Consider the following 27887-nt stretch of genomic DNA (forward strand, 5'->3'; position numbering starts at 1 on the left):
GTCCTAGGTCCAAGAGGTTACAGGTGCTATTGAAAGGGCTTTGGCAAGCTGTTGTATGCATTGTGCAGATGGCACACAATCGCTGATGTAGGGAGTGAATATTTAGGGTGGCAAATGGGGTGCCAATCAAGCAGGCTACTTTGTCCTCAATTAACTTCTTGTGTGTTGTTGGGAGTGCACTCAACCAGGCGAGCGCAGAGTACTCCATTAAACTATTGACTTGTGGCTTACAGGTGGTAAACAGGCTTACAGGAGTCAGTGGGTGGGCTACTTCTTATCTGCTCTTGTAGCCACAGTATTTATATAGCTAGTCCAATGGAGTTTCTGGTCCATAGTAACCTCCCAGGACATTGATAGTGGGGGGATTCAGCAATGGTAATGCCATTGATGGTCAAGAGGAAATGGCTAGATTCTCTCGTGCGGGAGATGATTATTGCCTGGCACGTGGGGCACAAATGTTACTTGCAACTTCTCAGCCCAAGCCTGAATGCTGTCCAGGTCTTGCTGCACATGGACAAGGACTGCTTCACTATTGGGATGTTATGAATGGTACTGAACACTGTGCAATCAGTAGCGGACATCCCCACTTCTGATGTTATGTAGGAAGATCACTGATGAAGGAGCTGAAAATGTTTGGGTATAGGACACTACTGATGAGGAACTGCAACACTAATATCCTGGGACTGAGATGATTGGCATCCAACAACCACAACCATCTTTCTTTGTGCCAAGGATGGCTCCAAACAGTGAAGAAGTTTCCCCTATTCCCATTCGCTTCCGTTTTGCTCGGGGTCCTTGGTGTCACACTTAATTAAATGCTGCCTTGACAGTCACTCTCACCTCCCTGCCTAATTCAGCTTTTTTGTCCATATTTGGACCATGGAAAGGAGCCAAGTTGCCCTGATAGAACCCAAACTGGGCATCAGGAAGCAGGTTATTGCTGTCTAAGTAACACTTGAGAGTACATTAATTGGCTGACAGACCAAAGCTACACACTCAGTAATTAATGTCAAAAGCACTTTGAGACATCTCCAACAGGGTGGCACAGTGGTTAGCACTGCTGCATCACAGCGCCAGGGGCCCAGGTTTGATTCTGACCTTGAGTAACTGTCTGTATAAAGTTTGCACATTCTCCTAGTGTCTGCGTGGGCTTCCCCCGGGTGCTCTGGTTTCCTTCCGCCATCCAAGGATGTGCGCGTTAGGTGGATTGGTGACGCAAAAATTGCCCTCTAGTGACCAACAGTTAGGTGGGGTTGCTAGGTTACGGTGATCGGATGGAGGTGTGGACAGAGGTAGGGTGCTCTTTCAGAGGCCGGTGTGGACGCGATGGGCCAAATGGCCGCCTTCTGCACTGTAAACTCTATATGATACAATAATAAATTCAATGACTGCTTTTACAGAGGAGTGGGTACTTTCACATTGAATTCAATATTCATTTTAGACAGTAACCTAAATGCTCATAATATATTAATTTGAAAATAACATGCTCCAGAATATCAACTCATTTGACCAAAACATTTGAAATTTTAGTACAAATGAATACATTTTTATTCTGCTGGAAACTCAGAACAAGTAGATATCCACATGATATTTATATCAGATGGGTAAACGGCAAAGGTAATCTTCATTGTTCCAGTTCTAAATGAATAAAGTCGCAAAGATATTTGAAGAAATCATGAATCACATTTACCTTTGTCGTAATCACGGCAGAATAATTCTGAAACCAAGGCTTCCTTCACACAGCTATCAGAATATGTAGGCACGGTCATCACCTGGAATCATTATATTATTCAAAAATAATAATCAATATGCAAACAGCTTATAAACTACTAATGCATCCAACATATGTCAATTACAACAGGCAGCTGAAAATTTTTAAAATCTTTTTCCTAGGGTTGATTGTCTGTGCAGTTAACTGTCTGTGTGGAGTTTGCACATTCTCCCAGTGCCTGTGTGGGTTTCCCCCGGGTGCTCCTGTTTCCTACCACCTTTCAAAGATGTGCAGTGTAGGTGGATTGGCCAAGCTATATTACTCCAATTTGGAATTCAAGGGCAGCACGGTAGCACAGTGGTTATTCAAAACTAACAATGAATACGCAAACATCTTATGAACTATTAATGTCAGAAGCACTTTGAGACATCTCAAACAGGGTGGCACAGTGGTTAGCACTGCTGCCTCACAGCGCCAGGGGTCCAGGTTTGATTCGGACCTCGAGTAACTGCCTGTATAAAGTTTGCACATTCTCCCAGTGTCTGTGTGGGATTCCCCCGGGTGCTCTGGTTTTCTTCCACTGTCCAAAGATGTGCGCATTAGGTGGATTGGTGATGCCAAAATTGCCTTGTAGTGATCGATGGTTAAGTGGGGTTTCTGGGTTACGGGGATCGGGTGGAGGTGTGGACAGAGGTAGGGTGCTCTTTCAGAGGCCGGTGTAGACTCGATGGGCCGAATGGCCGCCTTCTGCGCTATAACTCTATATGATTCAATAAATACATTTTTATTTTGCTGGAAACTCAGAACAAGTAGATATCCACATGACTTTTATATCAGATGGGTAAACGGCAAAGATAATCTTCATTGTTCCAGTTCTAAATGTATAAAGTCGCAAAGATATTTGAACAAATCGTTAATCACATTTACCTTTGTCATAATCACTGAAGAATCATTCTAAGACCGAGCTTGCCTTCACACACCTATCAGAATATGAAAGCATGGTCATCACCTTGAATCATTATATTATTCAAAAATAATAATCAATATGCAAACATCTTAGAAACTATTAAGGCATCCAACATATGTTAATTACAACAGGCAGCTGAAATTTAATTTTTTTTTTTACTAAGGTTGATTCCGCCCTCAGTTAACTGTGTGGAGTTTGAACATTCTCCCAGTGTCTGCATGGGTTTCCTCCGGGTGCTCCGGTTTCTTCCCACCGTCCAAAGATGTGCAATGTAGGTGGATTCGCCATTCTATATTACCCAAAATTGGAATTTAAGAGCGGCACGGTAGCACAGTGGTTAACACTATTGCTTCACAGCGCATGGGACCTGGGTTCGATTCCCGACTTGGGTCACTGTCTGTCCGAAGTCTGCACGAGTTTCCCCCGGGTGCTCCGGATTCCTGCCACCGTCCAATGATGTGCAGTGCCGGTGGATTGGCCATGCTAACTTGCCTGTTAGGGTGTGATTGCAAGAATATGATGGGTGATAGTCTAGGTAGTGTGCTTGCCAAAGGGTCGGTGCAGACACGTTGGGCCGAATGACCTCCTTCTGCACTGTCAGGATTCTGAGAGTTTAGGGACTCTGTAAACTAGGTAGTGCATTGCAACGTGGCTGACGTTGAAGTATTCTCCCCGAGTTGAATTGTAAAAATATGTTACATTTTTTTTTTCCATCAAACTTCGTGTCATACTTTTGATTAATACTGCCATTTCCTAAAGTCTGCACCTATTGGTGTCAAACACTGAGGGAGCACTTCTTGCAGATGTGAAGATGTAGTCTGTGGTATCACAGTCAGCCATGTCCTGCCTAGTTGGAGTAGGGAATTTGTTCCCGAATTCTATAAAAATAAAATGGCAACGTTTGGGAAAAATAAGAGTTCAGTGGAATTATGTTTAAAAATAAAAAGTGAGAAATTAATAACAAACCTTGGAACAAATCCAGACCAATCTTGGAGGTCGTACTCGCAAAGAGGGATCTCAACTTCGCCTCAGACCTTCAATTTATAATCTTTTGAAGAGTTGGTAAAAATCTGTTTTGAATAATATATTGTAGAAAACATCTGTTTCAATCCATGACCCGGGAATTAAGAGTCCCATTATGGACTCTGTAGGAACTATCTGCCTGTATACAGCTTTGCACACTCTGCGGTTAGGGAAATTAACTATTTTTCATTCAGATATTTTTATTTACTGCTGCGGTGATTGGAAAGTGATGAAAATGAAAGATGGTATTCTTTCACTCTCATTATCAAATCTCGAACTCTGGGCTAAAACAATAAGCTCTTAAATGCCCAGCAAATTTTAGAGATAACGTGGTCGTTTAGTTATGCTTTTATTTCCTGGTGCCTGGCTGTCAGTGTCAAGTGTGTCCAAAGACAACACTTGAACAGATCCAATGAACACATGCCACGATCTCAGCTCCAGGACATCACTGCAGGAATTCCTCAGGGTAGTGGCCTCGGCCAAACCATATTCAGCTGTTTCATCAATGACCTCCCTTCTATCATGAGGGCAGATGTGGGGATGTCCACAGATGACTGCACAATGTTCAGCACCATTCGCAGCTCCTCAGATAATGAAGCAGTCCATGTCCAAATGCAGCAAAACCTGGACAATATCCATGCCCGGGCTGACAAGCGGCAAGTTACTCCTACAAGAGAGGATCTAACCTTCGCCCCATGACGTTCAATGGTATTACCATTGCTGAATGCCCCACAATCAACATGCTGGGGACTACCATTGATCAGAAACTGAACTGGACTAGCCATATTAAAAATGTGGCTACCAGAGCAGATCAAAGGCTAGGAACCTATGCGAGTAACTCACCTCCTGCCCCCTCAAAGCCTGTCCACCATCTACAAGTTACAAGTCAGGAGTGTAATGGAATACTCTCCACTTGCCTGAATGAGTGCAGCTCCAACAACACACAAGTAGCTCGACACCATCCAGGAGAAAGCAGCCCGCTTGATTGCTCCTCCTTCCACAAACATTCAAACCCTCCACCATATGTGAACAGTGGCAGCCATGTCAACCAGCTACAAGATGCATTGCAGGAACTCACCAAGGTTCCTTAGACAGCACCTTTCAAACCCATGACCGCTACCGTCTAGAAGGACAAGAACAGCAGATACCTGGAAACCCCACTATCTGGAGGTTCCCCTCCAAGTCACTCACCACCCTGACTTGGAAACAAATCGGCATTCTCTCACTGTCGCTGGATCAAAATCCTGGAACTACCCCTTCCCCCCTGAATTACATACCACATGGACTGCAGTGGTTCAAGAAGGCAGCTCAACACCACCTTCTGAAGGGCAACTAGGGATGGGCAATAAATGCTGCCCTAACCAGTGACGCACGCATACTTTAAATTAATTTTTAAAACATTACTTCAATGGTCACAGTTCTTCATTTTAAAATATGTATTTTGAGGTTCTGGATGTTTTGCTGCTCAGAATTTATAAATGATATCCTCTTTATAATATCAGATGGGTAAACGGCATTGATATTCATCATTGTTCCAGTAAAATTCGAATCCAACTCAAACACAGAAATATTTTAATGTAAGTTACATACACTTTAAAAACCTTTGAACAAGTTTTTTTCAAAGCTACTCAATGGAATCCTTTGTAGACTTTCTCTTGCAGGTTTCAGGAATCATAAGAAACAAATATATAATTTTACCTTCTTAAGATTCACCAAAATAGCATTATGGTAGATAAAGGGTCAATCCGAACATCTTGTACTTCCAACAGGAGTAATTTTTAAATTGCGTGAATCAGAGGTCTGGTGAAAATATTTGCCATCTGTAATAGTTAATAATAACATACAAGTTAATTAAGTCATGATTTTAAACTGCCAAGTTCAAACAAAGGTGTGCATTCAAACCATCAAATTGGTCTCCTTTCAGAAGCTGAGAAACCTATTCTACATTTTTTGCTTTATTTTCATGGTTTATTTGCTGTTCCTATTTAACACTGATAATTGTTCACCTTCATTACTAGTTGTGAAAGGGGATACATTGTACAATGCTAATAAAATGTTAACAAATAGCCACAAAGGGCTGGTTTAGCTCACTGGGCTAAATCGCTGGCTTTTAAATCAGACCAAGCAGGCCAGCAGCATGGTCCGATTCCCGTACCAGCCTCCCTGGACAGGCGCCGGAATGTGGCGACTAGGGGCTTTTCACAGTAACTTCATTGAAGCCTACTCGTGACAATAAGCGATTTTCATTTCATTTTTCATTTCATTGCATTTTCATTTCATTCATTTCAATAGACAATGTGTATTGATGGTCAATTTATAGTCCCAAGCTTGTATAAGACAGTAGTTAAGAAAAAAAAAATTTTCAATGAAAATACATCTGTACATGCAAAATAGGAGTAGTAGGCCATTCAACCCTTGAGCCTCCACCATGGCTGATCTGACTAGGGCCTCAATTCTACTTTCCTGTTATGTTCCTATACCTTTTGACTCCCATGTCAATCAAGTATCTAACTCAGCCTTAAATTAATTCAATGACCTTCCTCCACTGCTCTCTGGGAAAGAAAATCTCAAAGATTAACAACCCTCAGAGAAGAAAGTTCTCATCACCATCTTAAACAGAGATCCCTTATTTTTATACTGTCCCCCCAATTCCAATCTTTCTCATAAGGGGAATCATCCTCTCGCATCCACCATGTCAACTCCTCTCAGGATCTCATCTGTTTCAATAAGGTCACCTCTTATTCTTCTAACCTCCCAATAGATATGGATCCAACCTATCCTTACAAGATAACCGTCATCTCAAATATATGTTGAATGAATCTTCGCTGAACAATACAGCAACATTCAGTGTCAAAAAAGAGCAAGGACTTTCTTTTGTGAAGTTGCAACTACTCATGTTTTTAAGCACTCAAAGGAGTTAGCTCAGAAATTACAAGATCGGTTTGACAAAATTGTGTTTGTGGGCACAAAAATGCAAAATTAAGTCTAATACAGAAACATATCAAGTATTCAACATACTAAAGGAAAAACTGGGTGACAAAAATATTCCACAAGTGCTGTTTAAAGAACTCTGTGAATTGACAAAATACTTAATATATTCAATCAATAGAGATGAAGAAATAAAACTAATAGAATGTTAATAGCTAAAACAGCAGAATGCATATATACATTGCTCTGGTCAGAATGTACTTTGGATGTACACATCTCATCATGAAATAAGAGCCACATTCTAGCACTGGGAAGCAGCAGTGCTTAAAAAATCATGACGCTGATCCCTGTGTAAAACATCTAAATTATAAGGAAGACTGGAGAGACATGGGGATTTTCAGCCTTGAAATAAAGAATATGACCCATGTCAGTAGTATAAGATAGCGAAGGATAGGGACAAGATAAATCTGGTATATTACCTCATCAGAAACACAAGTTCAAACAAGTAAACGGTATGGTTTGGAGAAAATCCTGCTTCTACAAACTAATTCATTATAATATAGATTCAGTTTAAATGTAAGGATGCTTATCAATTTACCAATGATCAAACACAATAAAGTCATTATGAACTAAAGGCGGGTTATTTAAACTAATGCCCTACATATCCATATAATAAAAAACCTAACCAGTACGATGACATATGCAAATCTGTTGAAAGATTAATGTCCAAAGTACAACGGTCATGGCTCCACATCGTAGTAACGCTCGTCCCAATACAACCAGAGTGGCATTTTTACTGCAAGTTCATTTCAAAACTGACCCACACTAAAATTACGATACCACAGAGACAACTGAAACAGAATTAAATCTCTGACCATTCTTCTGCTTCTTTAGAGAACAAGGGCATGGTCAGGTCCACTGGACAGCTCTAACCACGATGCCCCTGTGGCAAGGGCCAATTTATCATCTAAATTAGAACATACAGCTGCTAACATGATTTATGATGACAACTTCACTAGCTAGACTAAGAAATGCCCTGTCTTTTTGTAGCCTAATTTATCATTTATGGACATGTTAAAAATTATAACTCAATTTTGCTATGTGATGCACAAGACATTCCAGAGACAATTTTAATATTTTTGCAAAAAGTGAAACTAGGCAACGGAACACGTTATTTTTAAAAGAGTATTATCGGTGTGATGAATGGAAAGCTTCATCACATTTCACATCAAGAGGAAAGCCTTTGTACTTTGAATTTCTACAGGGGGGAGCTAATCTCTATCAGGGCCCACAGAGAGAATAGGGATAGGATGGAGAGGGAGAGGTTGGTGGGGGAGATATTCAGGGTGGACAGGAGGTATGCGGAGTCCCCCGAGGAGGGGCTGCTAAAGGAGCGCCGGAGCCTGCAGGCGGAATTTGACTTGCTTACCACAGGGAAAGCAGAGGCTCAGTTGAGGAAGTTACAAGGAACGGCGTACGAGTATGAGGAGAAGGCAAGTAGGATGCTGGCACACCAACTACGGAAGAGAGGCGGCCAGGGAAATTGGGGGAATGAGGGACAGGTGGGGTAACACGGCCCTGAGCTCGGAAAGGACCAATGAGGTCTTCAAGGATTTCTATGGAAAATTGTATGAGTCAGAACCCCCGGAGGGGAGGGAAGGGATGAAGCAATTCTTGGACCAACTGAGGTTTCCGAAGGTGGAGCAGGAGCTAGTAGAAGGATTAGGGGCCCCGATTTAGTTGGAGGAGCTGGTTAAAGGTTTGGAGGGTATGCAGTCAGGCAAGGCCCCGGGACTGGACTGATATCCTGTAGAATTCTATAGGAAATTCTCAGAGCTGTTGAGCCCGCTACTGTTGAGAACCTTCAACGAGGCTAAGGAAAGGGGAACCCTTCCCCCAATGATGTCATGGGCCTTGATTTCGCTCATTGTTAAACGAGATAAGGACCCATTGCAATGTGGCTCTTACAGGCCGATTTCACTCCTTAATGTAGACGCCAAACTGTTGGCCAAGATCCTGGCCACTAGAATTGAGGACTGTGTCCCGGGGGTCATTAATGAGGACCAGACGGGGTTTGTCAAGGGCAGGCAGCTGAACACGAATGTGCGGAGGTTCCTGAACGTGATCATGATGCCCTCGGAAGGAGGGGATGCAGAAGTGGTGGCTGCAATGGATGTGGAAAAAGCCTTTGATCGGGTGGAGTGGGAGTACCTGTGGAAAGTATTAGGCAGATTTGGATTTGGCGAGGAATTCATAGGGTGGGTCAAATTACTCTATCAGGCCCCCGTAGCGAGTGTGCCCACGAACCGACTGCGGTCGGAGTACTTTAGGCTGCATCGGGGGACGAGGGAGGGGTGCCCCCTGTCCCCCCCTGCTGTTTGCCCTGGCAATCGAGCCATTGGCCATGGCATTGAGGATGTCTAGAAACTGGAGGGGGCTGGTTCGGGGAGGGGAGGAGAGGAGCATCGTTTTCCACTGTACACGGATGACCTACTCCTGTATATTTCAGATCCGGTGGACGGGATGGGGAGGTCATGCAGATCCTAAAAGATTTTGGGGATTTCTCGGGGTATAAGTTGAATGTCGGGATGTGATCCATGCGAGGGGCCAGGAAAAGAGACTGGGAGAGCTCCAGCTCAAGATGGTGGAGAGGAGCTTTCGCTATTTGGGCATACGGGTGGCTAAGAGTTGGGATGCCCTGCACAAGCTCAACCTGACTCGGCTTGTGGATCAGATGGCGGGGGACTTTAAGAGGTTGGACATGCTCCCGCTTTCCTTGGAGGGCAGGGTGCAATCCGTGAAGATGACGGTTCTCCTCAAGTTCTTGCTCGTCTTCCAGTGCCTTCCCACCCTCATCCCCAAGTCCTTCTTCAAGCTGGTGAACAGGATTATCACGGGATTTGTGTGGGCAAACAAGACCCCGCGAGTTAAAAGACTGTTCTTAGAGCGCAGTCCGGGTTTGAGGGGCGGGGGGCTGTCGAACTTCTGCAGCTATTATTGGGCAGCGAACATATCCATGATTCAGAAATGGGTAGTAGAGTGGGGGGGCGGTGTGGAAGCGGATGGAGGCGGCATCTTGCAGGGATACTAGCTTGGGGCACTGATAACGGCACCGCTGCCGCTCTCACCGGCACGGTACACCACGAGCCTGGTGGTGATGGCGGCACTGAGGATCTGGGGTCAGTGGAGAAGGCACAGGGGGGAGGTAGGGGCCGCAGTCTGGACCCCGATATGAAACAACCGCAGGTTCGTCCCGGGTAGATTTGACGGAGGGTTTCTAAGCTGGCACAGAGAATGTATCAAAAGGATTGGCAACTTGTTTATAGATGGGACTTTCTCGAGCCTGAAGGCGCTGGAGGAGAAATTTGGTTTGCCCCCGGGGAATACCTTTAGGTACATGCAAGTCCGCGCTTTCTTGAAGAAGCAGGTGGTGGAATTTCCGCTGCTGCCTTCCCGCAGGATACAGGACAGAGTGGTCTCGGGCATGTGGGTAGAAGACAGAAATGTAGCAGAAATATACCAGGAGCTGCAGGGGGTGGAGGCCTCGGGCATGTGGGTAGAAGACAGAAATGTAGCAGAAATATACCAGGAGCTGCAGGGGGTGGAGGCCTCGGCGAAGGAGCTGAAGGGCAAGTGGGAGGAGCTGGATGAGGACCTGTAGGCGGACACCCTGGGCAGGGTCAATTCCTCCTCATCTTGTGCCAGGCTTAGGTTGATTCAGTTTAAGGTGGTCCACCGGGCGCACCTGACAGCGGCAAGAATGAGCAAGTTCTTTGGGGTGGAGGACAGGTGTGTGAGGTGTTCAGGGAGCCCAGCAAACCATGTCCATATGTTTTGGGCATGCCCGGCGCTTAAAGAATTCTGGAGAGGCTTTGCAAAGGCTATGTCCAAGGTCTTGGACTCTCGGGTAAAGCCGCATTGGGGGATAGCGATATTTGGGGTGTCAGAAGATCCGGGAGTGCAGGAGCCGAAAGAGACTCCTGGCCTTTGCCTCCTTGGTAGCCCGAAGACGGATCTTGTTAATGTGGAGGGATGCAAAACCCCCAAGTGTGGAGACTTGGGTTAGTGACATGGCTGGGTTTCGAAGTTTGGAGAGGATAAAGTTTGCCTTGAGAGGGTCCTTGCTGGGGTTATCCAGGTGGTGGCAACCGTTCCTTGACTTTCTCGCGGAACGTTAAGTGAGGAGGTCAGCAGCAGCAGCAAACGGGTGTGGGGGGGGGGGGGGGGGGGGGGGGAACTGTATGGGTTGTGGATAGATTTCTCTTGTAAATTGTAGTTATCCCACCTTGTTTTGTTAAGTTGTTAATTTTATTGTCCTTCTTTTGGTAGTGGTTTTTTTAAAAATTCTGTAAAATCTTGAATAAAAACAAGTTAAAAAATATATAACTGAATCTGTCTCCGCCATAGGCTCTGGCAGTGCATTCCTGATCCAAACCACTTGTTGCATAAAGAGGTTTCTTTTTCATGGCAGATCTGGTTCTTTCGTTAATCACCTTGGGTTCTCTACCTTCTGCACGGTAGCATCGTGGATAGCACAATGGCTTCACAGCTCCAGGGTCCCAGGTTTGATTCCGGCTTGGGTCACTGTCTGTGCGGAGTCTGCACATCCTCCCAGTGTGTGCGTGGGTTTCCTCCGGGTGCTCCGGTTTCCTCCCACAGTCCAAAGATGTGCAGGTTAGGTGGATTGGCCATGATAAATTGCCCTTAGTGTCCAAAATTGCCCTTAGTGTTGGGTGGGGTTACTGGGTTATTGGGATAGGGTGGAGGTGTTGACCTTGGGTAGGGTGCTCTTTCCAAGAGCCAGTGCAGACTCGATGGGCCGAATGGCCTCCTTCTGCACTGTAAATTCTATGTTAATGGGAACAGTTTTTCCCCATCTACACTCTCCAGACCCCTCTTGATTCTGAACATGCCTCGGAAATTCCATCTCAACCTGCACTTCTCCAAGGAGAACAGCCAATCGATCCACATAACTGAAGTCTCTCATCTTCAGAACCAATCTTGTACCGCTTTACTGCAGCCTTTCCAAACCATCACAGCCTTCCTGCTGAGGCTGAATCAGTTTTTTTACAATGGTTCATAACTAGCTTTTGTACTCTGTGCCACTATCTATAAAACACAGGTTTCAGCACAATTTATTAACTCCTTTCTCAACCTGTCCTGCCATTTTCAATGGTGTCTGCACATTTCATAGAATTTACAGTGCAGAAGGAGGCCATTCGGCCCATCAAGTCTGCACTGGCTTTTGGAAAGAGTACCCCACCCAAGGTCCACACCTCCACTCTATCCCCATAACCCAGTAACCCCACCTAACACTAAGGGCAATTTAGCATGGCCAATCCACCTAACCTGCACATCTTTGGACTGTGGGAGGAAACCGGAGCACCCGGAGGAAACCCACCCACACATGGGGAGAATGTGCAGACTCCGCACAGTGACCCAAGCCAGGAATAGAACCTGGGACCCTGGAGCTGTGAAGCAATTGTGCTAACCACAATGCTACCGTGCTGCCCATTATTAATTTCCACCTTAATCTCTCTGTTACTGCATTTCATTTAGGATTTACCCTTTATTTTTTTGTCACCTCTCCACGTTCCTCTGATCAATTTATCACTTCACACATCTCTACATTAAATTTGTCTACCCATTGTAGCCATCAGAGATGGCCATCTGCAAAGGACCATGGGAATTGTGGCCAACCCAGGACTCAGACAGATAGAGCTTGTGTGAATTTGCAACCCAGATAGCTAGACCTGATCGAAATCCCCGCTCATTTGCATTCTAATGGCCCATTTCCCCAGAACAATAGGACTGCACTCAAGAAACTGATACAGACAGACTGATCGGCGCCACCCCCCTTTACTAAGAGAGCCCAACAGCCAAAGTCAATGACCGCTAAGGACACACCCAGCCACCAAGGCACCCGTCCCTTTATTGGCCAAAATCGAAGGCAATGATCAGTGCCCTGTCAAACTATTGGGTCCAAGACTAAGGACCACCCCAAAGAGCACGAAATCCTAGAGGGAAAAAAGAGACACAGCCATGTGTTCGGTCTCTTTTGGACCCGGCCTGTGCCAGCCCAACTGCAGCATAACGACCAGACAGTCAAGTTCAAGACCAACGATTGCTGCATGACAGATGAACCCAGCAGAGCCAGAGTCACTTCTTCAAACCAGCCACGTGAGATCCAGATAAAGGCCTTATCCATTTGCACAGTGCCAGTCGCCCTGAAGTTAAGTATAGGTTATTGTAGCTGATAGGCATAGTTTAACACGTGGTAGATATTGTGTCTGCACGTCGAAGTAACCCTTGTGTATGTAAATAAACCATCTTTTGAACTAACTAACTGGTTGTGTGGTCATTTGATCGATATACCAGAAAAGCCTTGTGGTTCAGTAAGAGAAATAGAAACTACCCACAGTATTGGTGACGCTGTTGGGACATAACATATCATAAAAAGAGCCTCGTTCATTAAATTAGCAACAGCATTACACTAGCCTATCTGCATGATCTTGAATTCTATCACTATTCTCACAGTTCACAATACTTCCAAGTCTTGCATAATCTTCAAATTTTGAAACTATGCCCTGTACGCCCAGGTTTAGGTTATAAATATTAATCAAGAAAAGCAGTGATCCTGCCGCATGCCATCTACCTGTAGTCTTCTGTCATTCATATTTTTAATAGGATTGAATCAAGTAATTAAACTGTTACAAAATGAAATTCTAGCTATGCAAAGACTAACATTTCAAAATACCACATAGGTCAAAATAAAATTCCTGTTGGAACTAATATTTTTCACTTAAAAAGTACAGTTTTATTGATGTTTGGGGACTGAAATGATTAATATATAGGAAAACAACGTAATAGTAGATTTAGAAATGATATGGCAACAGATTTTCTTAGAGCTGCTGCAAATCAAAATTTCCAACTGCACCATTGCTAAACAGGAGATTGTATGGCATCCCGTATGGTCTCTTGTGAAACATAACACAGTTAAGAGGTACAAAAGTAAAATGCTGAAGCTGGAAATCTGAAATAAAACCACAAAATGTTGGAAATACACAATAGGTTACACGGCATCTGTGGAGAGAAAGAGTTAACTTCTCAGGTTGATGACCTGACCGGTTTTGTTTTCCTGGCAGTTGAATTGATAACTGAGTTGCATCATGTTTTAATGATGATCTAGTTTAACATAAAGCTTTGACAATTCAACCTCTAGTTTCTTTCAAGTATTAGGGAAAAGAAAATAAGCTCTCAAATTCTAACAAAATGAGAGGACAATATTTAATAAAGACTAAAACACAGAATGCAGACAGGGATTTCCCATTTTAAATGTTGATACAATAACTTTGCTGAAAAAGTGACAATAAGATGCACATGTTACAAGCAGAATTTTTAATAAAACAAAATCCACAGGAGCAGTAATAATACACAAAAATAGAAAATTTCAGAAAACTAACAAATGGGCAGAAGCTTGATATTTCTGGAATCCTTTCAGACTACTAAATCTAGCAAATCCTGATTTTGATATCAATGATTAGATAGGAATAAAACAGAAGGATAATATTCAGATTGAAGTCTTTCATCTTCAAGTTACTTGATTAACGTACAGTATTCAATGTTGTAAATTTCAGTTCAGGAAGCCATTCGTTAATAAATGAGTGTTTACTTAATCGTTTCCATGTGCTTTGCATTATTCACAGGATACAGCATATTAATATTAATCAATCAGAAACACACCGTGTGTGGGAAATCGCTTTTCACATTTCACTAAAAAGAAAGGTCCATTAATCTGGTAATATCTCTTGCCAGATCAGTTTACAGAGTCATTAGACACTGACTGGACTATATTTTCACTGCATTTACGATTTAAACCGGGCCACACACATAAGTTGAAGTGACATTAAATATCGTGGAATAAACGTTTCTCTTTGACAAAGGTGTTGGAGCTGCAGAAAGCGAGTCCTCCCTCCTTCACATACCGAATAAGTGGAACTTAAGCGATTCACCACGTTCCACGGTGCCTGTTCCCCTCTTGTCCCACGATCCAGGCTTTACCCCGGCCCTCCTCTCCCACGATCTAGGCTTTATCCCGGCCCTCCTCTCCCACGTTCCAGGCTTTACCCCGGCCCTCCTGGCCCACGATCCAGGCTTTACCCCGGCCCTCCTCTCCCACGATCCAGGCTTTATCCCGGCCCTCCTCTACCACGATCCAGACTTTACCCCGGCCCTCCTCTCCCACGATCCAGGCTTTATCCCGGCCCTCCTCTACCACGATCCAGGCTTTACCCCGGCCCGCCTCTCCCACGATCCAGGCTTTACCCCGGCCCTCCTGGCCCACGATTCAGGCTTATCCCCGGCTCTCCTCTCCCACGATCCAGGCTTTACCCCGGCCCTCCTGGCCCACGATTCAGGCTTATCCCCGGCTCTCCTCTCCCACGTTCCAGCGCTCTTACCGCGGTTCCTTGACCCGTGGACGGGATACACTTTGTGTCTTTCACCCACGAGGCAGAGTTGATCGCGGAGTCGGAGCCGACTAGGCCGCTGGGCCCGGGGAGAAACGATTGCAGCAGTCGTCATCTCCGCGCCAGGGGTCACAACCTCCAACCGTTGAATGGCAGCCGTGCGCGCGCATGTGCCGCCAACGGGAATGCGCGGCGCGCTCACGTGGTTAGTTGAGCCACAATAATCAGGAGTGGCGGTTTGTTACCGTCAAAACCGGCGATAATCCCAGAGCGGTGGTTTGTTGCCGTCAAAACAACAGTAATTCCTGAACAACGGTTTGTTACCGTCAAAACAGACGGTAATCCAAGGTGGAGGTTTGTTACAATCAAAACCGACTGTAATCCCAGAGCGGCGGTTTGTTACCACTAATATAGACAGTAATCCCAGAGTGACTAGTAATCCAGAGAACCAGGGTAATAGAGACCTAGTTTCAAATTCCACCACAGCGGTGGTGCAATTTGAATTCAATAAAAATCTGGAATTAACAGTTTTATGATGACCATGAAATCATTGTGAACTATCGTTAAAACCCATCTGGTTCACTAGTCTCCTTTAGGGATGGAAATCTGCTATCCTTACCTGGTCTGGCCTACATGTAACTGCAGAGCCACAACAATGTGGGTGACTCTTAACTGCCCTCTGAAAACGGCCTAGTGGAGATACTCAGTTAAAGGGGCAATTTGCGATGGGCAACAAATAGAACATAGAACAGCACAGAACAGGCCCTTCGGCCCTCAATGTTGTGCCGAGCCATGATCGCCCTACTCAAACCCACGTATCCACCCTATACCCGTAACCCCCCCCCTTAACCTTACTTTTATTAGGACTCTACGGGCAATTTAGCATGGCCAATCCACCTAACCCGCACATCTTTGGACTGTGGGAGGAAACCGGAGCACCCGGAGGAAACCCACGCACACAGGGGGAGGACGTGCAGACTCCACACAGACAGTGACCCAGCCGGGAATCGAACCTGGGACCCTGGAGCTGTGAAGCATTTATGCTAACCACCATGCTACCCTGCTGCCCCTAAATGCTGGCCCAACCAGCGATGCCCACAACCCATAAACAAATTTTAAAAATTGATGGTAACCCCAGAGTGCCGGTTTGATACCACTAATACTAACCCCAGAGTGGCGTTTTATTACCATTAATACTGACAGTAATCACGGAGCAGCGGTTTGATACCTTTAATACCGATGGTAACTGCATTCCAGGGATTATACTGCTAATACTGATGGTAATCCAAGAGCAGTGGTTTGTTACCATTAGTATTGATGGTAATCCTGGGCCGGCGGTATTTTATGGCTAATAATGATGGTAATCCCGGACCAGTGGTATGATACCACTAATACTGACGGTAATCGTAGACCGGCAGTATGTTATCGTGTTGCTCGTTTTGGGTGAGTGAGTTTAACACTCACTTGGCTCTGTTTCTCGTTCTAAGCTCTGGAGTCGCCAGGTGCCGTAAAGACACCGTCACAAGTTTCAAGGTCAAGTTCAATTCAATAAAGCTGTACACCAATTAGTAAGTCCAAAACAATTAGAGTTTATTATAACACAACTATAATAACACTCATGCACACGCTAAAGATTAAACTTACTTCTGCCACTAAACAACTAATACTTAGCTAAGAAGGAACTGCGAGGTCAGGGAACAAGGCCTTTGTTCTGGTCTGGTCTGCAGGCTTCAGATCACTATCAGTCGGCAAGGGTGTAAGTAATGCCGGTTTCAGGTAGCGGTCGTCGTTAGGCACTTACTTATTGGCGGCTGCTGCTCAACGGCTGATGTAGAAGACAGGGGTCTGGAGTCGGAGGCCGGAGACAGGAGACTGAACCATGTGTGGGACCTCTCTTTTATAGGTCCCAGGGGGTCCGCGCCCCTTTGGGCGGACTCCCTTACCTGCTGGGGATCGATTGGGCCTCTTCCCAATCGATATGTTTTGAACCCCCCAATCATAGGGCCGTTCCTTGCTTGCTGGGGCGGTTCTTAGGACTTATTGTCCTGGGCTTCTCTGGCGCCACTGGGTCTGGACTCCTATAGAATGTATCGATTGATACTTAATTTGTGTCCATTGTATCTGGGACTTGCCCGGTATCACCTCATTAATATGTTAACGACTTCTCTTTCACAGCGCTGCCTGGTCTCTGCAGCAGTCAGAAACCGGTTTCTGCAATTGTCCCAGTACATAATTGCTCTGCAAGCTGTTTGCTCTTTAACATGTCCGTTTTCCCTGCACTCTTTGCAGTCTTCCATTTTGTGTTCGTTAGTGGCCATCTTAGATGGCTACAATCGCTAATCAGACTAATCTCAGAGCGGCGGTATGTTACCATAATACTGGCAGCAATCTTTGAGCGACGGTATGTTATGGTGAATGCTGGCAGTAATCACAGAGCAGCAGTATGTTACGGCTAAAACTGACGGTAATCCGGAAGTGGTAGTTTGTTATTGTTAATTTTTAAAAAAATTTAGAGTACCCAATTAATGTTTTCCAATTAAGGGGCAATTTAGCATGGTCAATTCACCTACCCTGCACATTTTTGGGTTGTGGGGGAAAAACCCACGCAAACACGGTGAGAATGTGCAAACTCCACATGGACAGTGACCCAGAGTGCTATGTTATTGTTAATATTGACGGTAATCCGGGAATGTCAGTTTGCTACCCTTAGTACTGACAGTAATCCGGGAATGGCATTTTGTTATTGTGAATATTGACAGTAATCTGGGAGAAGACGTCCGCTACTGTCAACACCAGGGGTGGGCAAACTTTTCCGTGCAAGGGCCACATTCAAAAATTCACAATTCACAAAGGGCCGCATAGTATATTAAGTAAAATAATTACTTCACCCGGTTATGATTCTGGGCGCCTCATATAGAACATAGAACAGTACAGCACAGAACAGGCCCTTCGGCCCTCGACGTTGTGCCGAGCAATGATCACCCTACTCAAGTCAATGTATCCACCCTATACCAGTAAGTAACCCAACAGCCCGCCTCCATTAACCTTAAAAAAAATTAAAAAAAAAAAAAAATTTAAAAAAAAAATTTTTTTTTTTTTTTTTTTTTAATGACTTGGCGGGCCGCAGAAATACCTTTGGCGGGCCGCATGCGGCCCGCGGGCCGTAGTTTGCCCACCCCTGGTCAACACGGATGGTAATCCAAGAGAGGCAGCATGTTGTTTCCGCTAATACTGACAGTAATCCAGGAGAGACAGTTGGTTTTGTTAATACAGTAATCAGGGAGAGGTGGTTTGTTACTGTTAAACTGACGGTAATTAATTATCATTAATACCTACAGTAATCTGAGGATGCAGTTTGTTACCACTGATACTGAGAACCATAATTTGTTATTCTTAATACTGACAAGGAGTGACAGTTGATAATGTTAATACCAACGGTAATCCTAGAAGGATGGTTTGTTACTCTTAATAGTGATACTGATCAAGAGTGATGGTTTGTTACTGTTAATTGCCATGGTAGTGTCCCTTTAAGATATGTTTTTGTCTCATCACATGGCTTCAGTGATGTCATTGTGTGGGTGAAGCTGGGCTGTGGCTCAGGTTTTACTTTCGCTTTGAGTTAGGACTGGTTTGAACTGCACAGGTTGAAAGAAGTGTCTGTCTATCTTCATTTTAAAAGCTGTTTCCAGACTACAGGGGGTAGGCACTGGAGCAATAGGTCAGAAGGTGAAAGCATTGAGGGAGAACTAGGGAATAGGGCCAGTATGGCACCTAGGCAGATCAGACAGGGAGATGTTGCTGAACACAGCGGGTCTGGTGGCCTGACGTGCTTATGTTTTAATGCAAGAAATATTATGGGTAAGGCAGATGAACTTAGAGCTTGCATTAGTACTTGGAATTATGATGTTGTTGCCATTACAGAGACCTGGTTGAGGGAAGGACAGGATTGGCAGCTAAACGTTCCAGGATTTAGATGTTTCAGGCGGGATAGAGGGGGATGTTAAAGGGGTGGCGGAGTTGCGCTACTGGTTAGGGAGAATATCACAGCTGTACTATGGGAGGACACCTCAGAGGGCAGTGAGGCTATATGGATAGAGATCAGGAATAAGAAGGGTGCAGTCACAATGTTGGGCCTCCCAACAGCCAGCGGGAGATAGAGGAGCAGATAGGTAGACAGATTTTGGAAAAGAGTAAAAACAACAGGGTTGTTGTGATGGGAGACTTCAACTTCCTCAATATTGACTGGGACTCACTTAGTGCTAGGGGCTTAGACGGGGTAGAGTTTGTAAGGAGCATCCAGGAGGACTTCTTAAAACAATATGTAGACAGTCCAACTAGGGAAGGGGCTGTACTGGACCTGGTATTGGGGAATGAGCCCGGCCAGGTGGTAGAAGTTTCAGTAGGGGAGCATTTCGGGAACATTGACCACAATTTTTTTAAAATATAAATTTAGATTAGCCAATTATTTTTTCTAATTAAGGGGCAATTTAGCGTGGCCAATCCACCTACTCTGCACATTTTTGGGTTGTGGGGGCGAAACTCACGCAGACACGGGGAGAATGTGCAAACTCCACATGGACAGTGACCCAGAGCTGGGATCGAACCTGGGACCTCAGCGCCGTGAGGAGGTTGTGCTAACCACTAGGCCAACATTGACCACAATTCAGTAAGTTTTAAAGTGCTGGTGGACAAGGATAAGAGTGGTCCTAGGGTGAATGTGCTAAATTGGGGGAAGACTAATGATAACAATATAACTGAAGAACCTAGATTGGGGGCGGATGTTTGAGGGTAAATCAACATCTGACATGTGGGAGGCTTTCAAGTGCCAGTTGAAAGGAATTCAGGACCAACATGTTCCTGTGAGGAAGAAGGATCAATACGGCAAATTTCGGGAACCTTGGATAACGAGAGATATTGTAGGCTGCGTCAAAAAGAAAAAGGAGGCATTTGTCGCGGCTAGAAGGCTGGGAACAGACGAAGCCTGTGTGGAATATAAGGAAAGTAGGAAGGAACTTAAGCAAGGGGTCAGGAGGGCTAGAAGGGGTCACGAAAAGTAATTGGCAAATAGGGTTAAGGAAAATCCCAAGGCTTTTTACACGTACATAAAAAGCAAGAGGGTAGCCAGGGAAAGGGTTGGCCCACTGAAGGATAGGCAAGGGGATCTATGTGTGGAACCAGAGGAAATGGGTGAGGTACTAAATTAATACTTTGCATCAGTATTCACCAAAGAGAAGGAATTGGTGGATGTTGAGTCTGGAGAAGGGTGTGTAAATAGCCTGGGTCACATTGAGAGCCATAAAGATGAGGTGTTGGGCGTATTGAAAAATATTAAGGTAGATAAGTCCACAGGGCCCAATGGGATCTACCCCAGAATACTGAAGGAGGCTAGGGAGGAAATTGCTGAGGCTTTGACAGAAATCTTTGGATCCTCACTGTCTTCAGGTGATGTCCCAGAGGACTGGAGAATAGCCAATGTTGTTGCTTTGTTTCAGAAGGGTAGCAAGGATAATCCAGGGAACTACAGGCCAGTGAGCCTTACGTCAGTGGCAGGGAAATTACTGGAGAGAATTCTTCGAGACAGGATCTACTTCCATTTGGAAGCAAATGGACGTATTAATGAGAGGCAGCATGGTTTTGTGAAGGGGAGGGCATGTCTCACTAACTTGATAGAGTTTTTCGAAGAGGTCACAAAGATGATTGATGCAGGTAGGGCAGTGGATTTTGTCTATATGGACTTCAGTAAGGCCTTTGACAAGGTCCCTCATGTAGACTGGTACAAAAGGTGAAGTCACACGGGATCAGGGGTGAGCTGGCAAGGTGGATACAGAACTGGCTAGGTCATAGAAGGCAGAGAGTAGCAATGGAAGGGTGATTTTCTAATTGGAGGGCTGTGACTAGTGGTGTTCCGCAGGGATCAGTGCTGGGACCTTTGCTGTTCGTAGTATATATAAATGATTTGGAGGAAAATGTAACTGGTCTGATTAGTAAGTTTGCAGACGACACAAAGGTTGGTGGAATTGCGGATAGCAATGAGGACTGTCAGAGGCTACAGCAGGATTTAGATCGTTTGGAGACTTGGGCGGAGAGATGGCAGATGGAGTTTAATCTGGACAAATGTGAGGTAATGCATTTTGAAAGGTCTAATGTAGGTAGGGACTATACAGTGAATGGTAGAACCCTCAAGAGTATTGAAAGTCAGAGAGATCTAGGTGTACAGGTCCACAGGTCACTGAAAGGGGCAACACAAGTGGAGAAAGTAGTCAAGAAGGCATACAGCATGCTTGCCTTCATTGGCCGGGGCATTGAGTATAAGAATTGGCAAGTCATGTTGCAGCTGTATAGAACCTTAGTTAGGCCACATTTGGAGTATAGTGTTCAAATCTGGTCGCCACACTACCAGAAGGATGTGGAGGCTTTAGAGAGGGTGCAGAAGCGATTTACCAGGATGTTGCCTGGTATGGAGGGCATTACCTATGAAGAGCGGTTGAATAAACTTGGTTTGTTCTCACTGGAATGGCGGAGATTGAGTGGCGACCTGATAGAGGTCTCCAAAATTATGAGGGGCATAGACAGAGTGGATAGTCAGAGGCTTTTTCCCAGGGTAGAGGGGTCAATTACTAGGGGGCATAGGTTTAAGGTGCGAGGGGCAAGGTATAGAGTAGATGTACGAGGCAAGTTTTTTACACAGAGGGTAGTGGGTGCCTGGAAATTGCTGTCGGAGGAGGTGGTGGAAGCAGGGATGATAGTGACATTTAAGGGGCATCTTGACAAATACATGAATAGGATGGGAATAGAGGGATATGGACCCAGGAAGTGTAGAAGATTGTAGTTTAGTCGGGCAGCATGGTCGGCACAGGCTTGGAGGGCCGAAGGGCCTGTTCCTGTGCTGTACTTTTCTTTGTTCTTTGTACTTGGTAACTTAAAAGAGATAATTGCTCTGTGGAAGAAATTCAAACCTGCTGTTTGGAAGGGGGAACAACAGTATCAATAGCAAGTCTTTTACCAGTAAGAATGCCATGTGCGGAGCCACACCTTTGAATAGGGGTTTCTGGTTTTACTTGGATTTTGTTATTGAATTGGAACAGTTAAGGGGGAATTCATTAAGTGTTATACATAGATTACTGTAGCTGTGTGGGGTCTTTATGTTTGTAGTTGATAAACGTTCTTGCTGTGTGTTAATACAAATGTTAACTAAATTGGTAGAAAAAAAGCTTGTTTTTGTTTATTAAAAGTGCCTAAGAACTCTTTTTTTTCTTTTTTGAGAGCTCAAAGTGTGCATGATAAGGGGAGCGCTCATGCGATGGGGTGTGCGTGCGAGAACGCAGCGTGAGAGTGTGCTAGAGAGAACGTGTATGCATGATGGAGTACGCACGTGAGGGTGTGTGCATAGGAGTGATCTTGCACGTAAATGGGTGTATGTGAGAGCTTGTGCGAGGAAGTGTGTATGCGATAGAACATGTGCGTGCAAGGGGCCATGTCTGAGAGAACGCACGTGCGACAGGGAGTGCATGAGAGAGGAAGCATTGAGAGGGGGTGAGTGCTGTGCATGAAAGAGAGCGTGCATATGAGGGGTGCTGTGCACAAGAGAGACCACGTGTGTGCCTGGGTGGTGTGTGAGAGTGAGTGAGTGCACATGGGAGATGTGTGTGAGCAACAGTGTGCGTATGAGATGGAGAGCATGCATGGGAGGGTATGTGTGTGAGCAAGCGAGGGAGAGAGTGTACGCAAGGTGGATGTCGGCAGCGAGCATGTGTGATGGGGAGGGAGGAGAAAGAAGTGTGTGATGGGGAAGGAAAATAAGCTTGCGCGAGGGTGTGTGTGTGAGCGGGGAGCGAAATGTAGCCACCTGGGGTGACTACTGCCCAACACAAAATGGAAGATTGCAAGGAATGCAGGGAAATTGGTCATGTTGTAAAAGCAAGCAGCTTGCAAAGCGCTTGTATATTCAGACTACTGCAGAAACCAGTTCTGACTGCTGCAGAAACCAGACAGCACTGTGAAAAGAAACTAGTTAACATACTAATGAGGCGATACCGGGCGATCCCCAGGTACAATGGAAACAAGTTAAACACAAATCGATACATTGAATGGAAGGCCAGACTTCTCGGCGCCAAAGAAGTCCAAAACAATAAGTCCCAAGAACCGCCCCAGTGATCGAGGTAGTGCCCCGTTATTGGGGAATTCAAATCAATCGATTGGGAAGAGACCCAATCGATTGCGAGAGTATAGAGGGTCCGCCCAGGTGGGCGCAAGACCCTGAGAGGAGTATAAGACAGAGACCGCGACCCCAGCTCTCTCTCTCTGTCAGACTCTCCTTGACCAGCCAGCCCTCCCAGCAGAACACCGTTGCAGCAGAAGAACCTTGAGGAGGAGAGGTCTGGACAGCAGCCGCCAGCAAGTAAGTGTCACAACGCACGCTACGAGAGTAGACACTCCTGACCCCCTTTAGTCCATAACTACTGGAAGCCTGCGGACCCAGGACAAAGCTAAAGGCTGTTGTTCCCTGATCCGGCAGTCCCCGTATCCAGATAAGTATTTGGCCTATTAGTGGTAGGATTAGCCTAGTCTTATAGTTTTATATGCATGATTAGTAGATTACTGTAATATAATAAACGTGTCTTGTTTGAACTTACTAACTGGTGTATGGATTTATTGCTTTGAACTTGAACTTGAAACTTGTGGCGGTATCTTAACGATACCTGGCGACTCCAAAGCTAAGGAACGAAACAGAGCCAAATTGAGTGTTAAGCACACTCACCCAGAACGAGCAACATTTAGTGTCGACTCTGGTGGGACTCGATTAGAAGTGGCCCCCCCACTCCAAGAGAACCCAGAAATTTGAATCTGAAATCCAATTGGGAAAAAGATAAACCACAAGTGTCCAATTAGTTCAAATCAATCCTCATAATTCGGAAGTGTGTTTTTGCATGCGTAACTAACAGGGTTGTAAGGTAAAACCAAGAGATTTTTGTAGCGACAAACTGTCGGGAGTTTATAATTCGGAACATAGAGAAAGCCGTACCGGTATTTTATAGCATTGCCTTATTATCCCTCGTTCCAAATTTAAGAGAACATAGGAGAAAAAGAAATGGCCATGCAGGCAATGGAACGCCTCATGAACCCAGAGCAGTTCATTGTCGCAGCGACCAACAGCAGCAGAGTAGGTCGGTGTCCCGTTTGGGAGCTGGAACTCAGGAAGTACCTCAAAGGGAAAGGATGGCCCCTTTGGAGTGAGTTTTGTTTGAATGAGGAGACAGGTCCCGGGAGTATAGGACATACTTGGTGAGAGAACCTGTCTGAAATTCACAAGAAGAGTTTAAGTAAAGCACGTAAGCTGATGGCAATTGTGTCCTGCTTGGCACAATTGCGAGGCACAGAGGAGGTCATCAGGACGCTCCGAGCAGATTTAGAGGAGAAAAACAGAATGAGCAAAGTGGATGTCAGGGACATCGAAAAGGAGAATATAGGATTAAGGCAACGACTGGCAGATAAGGATAGAGAGGTGGATGATGCCAAGAGGGCACATCAGTCTTGTCTAGCCCATCTGAGCAGCTCTCAAGTTCAGTACGAAAAAGCCTATCAAGATGTGCAACGTGCAGTCTTGATAAGAGAAGGATCAGAAAAGCAGGTAGAGACACTGAAAAAGCAGTGTAGCAACCTAAAAGCAGCTTTAAGGGCACTCCATGCTGCTTTAAGGGCACTCCATGCTGCTGAACAAAGGCAAAGCACCGTAGACCACACTAAATGTAGGAAGCAGATTGCGCAGCTGCAATCTCTGCTTTCTGTGCAGAATGGCTTCCAAGAGACCTTTGGAACACACTTAGAAGAAGAGAATGCCCCAGATTGGCAGGAGTTGAGTGAGACAGCGCAGCGATATGTTCAGAGAACATGTGCGCTAGCAGCGCAGCAGAAAAGGAAAGCGCCCCAACCCCCCACAGATCAGATAGCACCCGCACCAATGAACCCAGTCACCACCCAACGAAAAGCAACCGCAGAAGGCGCACCCGAGATCACGTACACCACCCCCTTAACCATAACACAACTAAGGGACACGTGTGAGAAAATCACCCCGTTCCCCCCACTGCAGACCCCCACCAATTTTTCACAAGAGTGAAGCAACAGGCGACCATGTACGGCCTGGATGAGCGAGAGCAGGTTAAGCTCACAGTTTTGAGTTTAGGCTCATCAGTTGTAGCAGCCTTCCCCCACCCACAGAAAGTTGGAGGAGGCACCCTCGAAGAGATGCATACAGCTATTTTAGACGCGATAGGGTACAACAGAGGAGACCCAGTTGAAGGCCTAAATAAGTGTAGGCAGAAAAGGACCGAGCACCCCACAGCATTCGCAGGAAGGCTGTGGATTCACTTCACTGCAGTTTTCAGTGAATTAGACCACGCACATTTGACCCAAGGTAACATGGTTAAATGGACCCGCACCCTTATCTCCCATGCCACAGAGGCAGGACAGAGCGCCTGTGCTAACTACGACCCCTCAGAGGAAACTCATAATGAGAAATGGGTTCTGAAAAGATTGTCCCGCGCTTGGGAGCAATCAGTACAAGGCAAAACCGAATTTATAAAACTCGAGGAAGGACAGGCAGATGCAGACATGCATCCAGTTAAAACACATCAATGCATGTGTAAATGAGGGCAGGAACAGCCCACAGCAGACCAAGTCACAGGAATGTTTTAACTGAGGACAGTTAGGACATTACGCTCGAGAATGTCAAGCCCCCCCAAAACAGCAACAGAATCAGCTCACCAATGCCCCCCGAAGCAGCAATGAAACCAACAGCCACGACCCCCCCACTCAGGGAACAATACCCAAGGGAACAATGCACCAGAGTGCCTGCTCCGCCTTATGTGCCTCAGGGGTCATGTTACAACTGTAGGCAGCCAGGACACTTCGCCCGAGATTGCAAGAGACCCCCACCACCAGCTAGGCCCGCCCCCAGATATGAAAGAGAACACCACCCACAGCAGCTACAAGGTCCCAGCTGCCCCATGCAAACTATGAGCGCTTACCCACCACTTCTCATGGCAGGGATACCTCAGCAATGCCAATTCATTTTTGTTTCTCTCCTTCCTCTCCTTCGGTCACACTGCACTGACTCCATATGCTAGTTACACCCCCAGCCAAATGTGATTTACGGTATCCTTCGTTCTGATGGAACCTGTACGATATTCGTTGCATGTTTGTTTGTATGTGTTTGTTAAATGTTCAGTGTTTAAATTTAAACAGCTTTTCACAGCCCCACGCCACCACTGATGGAACCTGCACGCATGTTGGTGATGTTTGTTTGTTTGTTAAATGTTTGTTTTTGGAGATTGGCCACTCGGTTTTCAGCTGAAAAGCTTGTGACCACCTCACATGCATGTTAAGTTTGTCCGCAGAAATCTCTGAGAACTTGTCTCAGCTGCAATGTCTGGAGCCCAACTTAAGGCTTCACCCTCACCCCACTAGGAGCATCTTGGCTCCACCCTTTTTTTTTAGGTGCCCCTCTATTCTGGGAATAGAGGCTGCAAATCCACGATAAACACATTCATGCCCGTTCGTTCCAGGTCGCTCAGACAGTGGAGAAACGGCATTGAGGACCCGCCCTGTCTCAGAACCCCCCCCCCCCCCTCTGGTCAGCTAAGCTCGGGTACAGCACAGCACGCCCTACCCGGGGATTCCAGTCAAATCTTACCTGTCGTGGCCCATACGCAACTCATTCGGATATCTAATTTCTAAAGTTTGGTTTCATTTGTTTTGTTTGAGGTAGCCCTTCGGCTGCCACTCCTTATGCTATTTACATCCAGGAACATTGGGATGGTAAATCGCAAAACCTGCGAGACGGCTCGCAGTGGCACAGTTGTTAAGTGTACGTCTGGTCCTAAATTCACTTTTGAAAAAAAAAATGAGGGAAGTCACAGGGTGTGACTTGGCCATTCATTTAAGGGACAATTGGAATAAGAGGACAGATACACTAACATTAAAGGTATTAAACAAATTATTGACAGATACTATGCTTGATCCCATAGCTTTCGGACGTTCGAAGGAGGGATCAGAGCAAGATCAGCAATACAAAAGGACTGAAGGAAGGGGAAAAAGAAGAGCGAGATGAAGAACTATATGTTTTCAGTTATTGGTTTTGTATTTTTGCGCGCGAACGCAAACCCTTTTCCCCTATGACCCCCGCCGTTAATGTTTCCCAGACACCGACTTCTCAAAGCCCAGTAATGAACAGCGATGACCAGAACTGGTGCACAAAATTTATGAACTGGTACTCCCTTTCGTACGTTATTGAATCACTTTTGGTGATAGCAGCTCTCTGCATCGTAGTGCAGACACTCCGGTTAAGAAAATGGAGAAGGAGAGCCTCCCGCTCTTGCACCTCGACCATATACAGAGTACAATCCCCTATTTTCGGCTTCCACCAATCCCCCCAACCCCTTGATGTGTAATGAAGGATTTAATTTGATTTGATGTTGTAAATAAAGATCTTTTCTGATGTTTTGCAATATTCTGAGTTTGACTGCCGAGCCAGAAATGGAATGTAATGATAATGTTTTAAGGATAGGAAGATAGAATGTTTAAATGTGTAAGGGAGTGTAGTTTACAAAGGATAGTTAGAGGTTCTCTAGTAATGCATGTCCCCTTTGACATAGCGCCAACCAGAGACTGTTAGATAAAGATTTTGTGCCATATTTAAGGAAAGTGTAGAGGCCATGGGACTCGCTGAGATCAGGGAACACGAAGACACCGACCTTGGGTGATCCTTCATGATTTCTCATGAGGATCACAAGGA

General features: G+C 45.5%; 2 long non-coding RNA genes across 22 annotated transcripts in view; one reads left to right on the plus strand and one right to left on the minus strand.

Annotated features, from left to right (window-relative positions):
* LOC119972591 overlaps positions 1-15235 on the minus strand; it is a 57896-nt gene extending 42661 nt beyond the window's left edge. For 9 of the 21 annotated variants that reach the window (XR_005462094.1, XR_005462106.1, XR_005462099.1 and 6 more), the window contains exons 1-4: positions 15089-15234; positions 5400-5521; positions 2639-2691; positions 1691-1772 (exon numbers count right to left, since the gene is read on the minus strand). This is a non-coding gene — a long non-coding RNA (uncharacterized LOC119972591). Of the gene's footprint in view, positions 1-1690; positions 1773-2638; positions 2692-5399; positions 5522-15088 lie in introns of all 21 variants that reach the window. The other 12 variants (XR_005462104.1, XR_005462105.1, XR_005462096.1 and 9 more) reach the window with 4 other exon arrangements.
* A 63-nt stretch (positions 15236-15298) lies between these two features.
* On the plus strand, positions 15299-27600 carry LOC119972592. Its single transcript, XR_005462109.1, has 2 exons — positions 15299-15451; positions 27121-27600. It is a non-coding gene; the product is annotated as an uncharacterized LOC119972592 (long non-coding RNA).
* The last annotated feature ends 287 nt before the right edge of the window (positions 27601-27887 follow it).

Source organism: Scyliorhinus canicula, chromosome 10 (genome assembly GCF_902713615.1).
Source record: "Scyliorhinus canicula chromosome 10, sScyCan1.1, whole genome shotgun sequence".
Taxonomy (NCBI): Eukaryota; Metazoa; Chordata; class Chondrichthyes; order Carcharhiniformes; family Scyliorhinidae; genus Scyliorhinus; species Scyliorhinus canicula.